Raw genomic sequence first — 1,857 nt, forward strand, 5'->3', positions numbered from 1 at the left:
CCACGCCTGGCCCAGCCCTGGCAGGCTTTGCTGAGAGGACAAATCCGGAGGCTGGATCCGAGGTCACTGCCGAGGGACGTGTCTACAGCTCCACCTGGTGGTGAGATGGCACTCCTGTCACACCCAGCCCTGGTCCTGTAGTCTATCCCTGTGAGGTTAGCAGGTATTTAGTGAGCAGCTACTACATGTCAAGCACTGGGTGGGCCCTGCACTGAGGATGGGGCTAGGCTGAGAAGGTCCAGGGGACATCACTCTAGGCCAGTGATGGCGAACCTTTTGAGCTCAGCGTTGATATTTGCAACCATAGTAAAACAAAGACTTATATTTTTGATATTTATTTTATATATTTAAATGCCATTTAACAAAGAAAAATCAACCACGTGTCATAGGTTCGCCATCACTGACTAGGCAGACAGAACAGCAAGTACGACGGCTCTGAGGTGAGGAGTTGGGTGTAACGCAAGAGGAGCAGAGGGGTCAACATGACTAGACCTGGATGCTGGGGTGTTGGTGGGGGGAGTGGACCAGGGTGGTGGCCAGGTCTCACAGGGCTTTTGGGTGCAGGGAGGAGTTTGGACTTATTTCTGAGTGTGATGAAGAGCCACAGACTATGATAGATGGTTTAAACTTTACTTTAAATATATTTTTATTGACTCCAGAGAGGAAGGGAGAGGGAAAGATGGAAACATCAATGGTGAGGGAGAATCATTGATCGGCTGCCTCCTGCACGCCCTCTGCTGGGGATCAAGCCCTCAACCTGGAACCCTTTGGGCCACAGGCCAACGCTCTATCCACTGGGCCAAACCAGCCAGGGTGGATGGTTTAAACTTTAAATGGCTGCTGTGAGGAGGCTAGAAGGCGAAACTAGGCCCAGAGCAAGGAGAAACACAGCAAGCCTGGCCGGTGTGACTCAGTGGCTGAGCATCGACCTGTGAACCAGGAGGTGTCGGTTCAATTCCCCATCAGGGCACATGCCCCAGTTGCGGGGCTCGATCCCCAGTGTGGGGGTGTGCAGAAGGCAGCCATCAATGATCCTCTGTCATTATTGATGTTTCTATCTGTCTCTCCCTCTCTGAAATCAATAAAAATATATTTTCAAAAAGATTAGAATGTTATGGGTTCGAGGATCAACCAACCCAGCAGGGGTGGCACCAGGGAGGACTTTCTGGATATGGAGGCATCTGAGCTGGGACTTTTTATTTTTATTGATTTCAGAGAGGAAGGGAAAGGGAGATAGAAACATCCATGATGAGAGAGAACCATTTCCTATTTTATTTTATTTTTTCCTTTTTTTTTATTATTATTAAGGTATTACAAATGTGTCCTCATCCCCCCCATTAACCCCCAACCTCCCCCCACACACACACTCATGCTCCCATCCCCGTTGTCCATGTCCATTGGTTTGGCTTATATACATGTATACAAGTCCTTCGGTTGATCTCTTCCCCTTACCCCCGCCCTCCGCTACTTCCCTTCTGTGGATTGATAGCCTGATCGCTGTTTCTCAGTCTTTGGGTCTGTCCCTTTTCATCAGTCTATGTTGTTCTCTATAATCCACACATGAGTGAGATCATGTGGGATTCCTATTTTATTTTTATTATATTTTTCTTTTTGTTAATCCTCACATAAAGATATTTTTCCATTGATTTTTAGGGAGAGTAGAAGAGAGAGGGAAAGACAGAGAGAAACATTGATGTGAGAGAAACACATCGATTGGTTGCCTCTTGTACCAGCCTTTGGTCCCCAGGCTGATACTCTATCCACTGAGCCAAACCATCTAGGGTTGGAAGTGGTAACGTCTAAGGCAGGGGTGGGCAAACTTTTTGCCTCGAGGGCCACAATGGGTTTTTTAAATGG

This window comes from Myotis davidii, unplaced genomic scaffold (assembly GCF_000327345.1).
Source record: "Myotis davidii unplaced genomic scaffold, ASM32734v1 scaffold428, whole genome shotgun sequence".
Classification (NCBI taxonomy): domain Eukaryota; kingdom Metazoa; phylum Chordata; class Mammalia; order Chiroptera; family Vespertilionidae; genus Myotis; species Myotis davidii.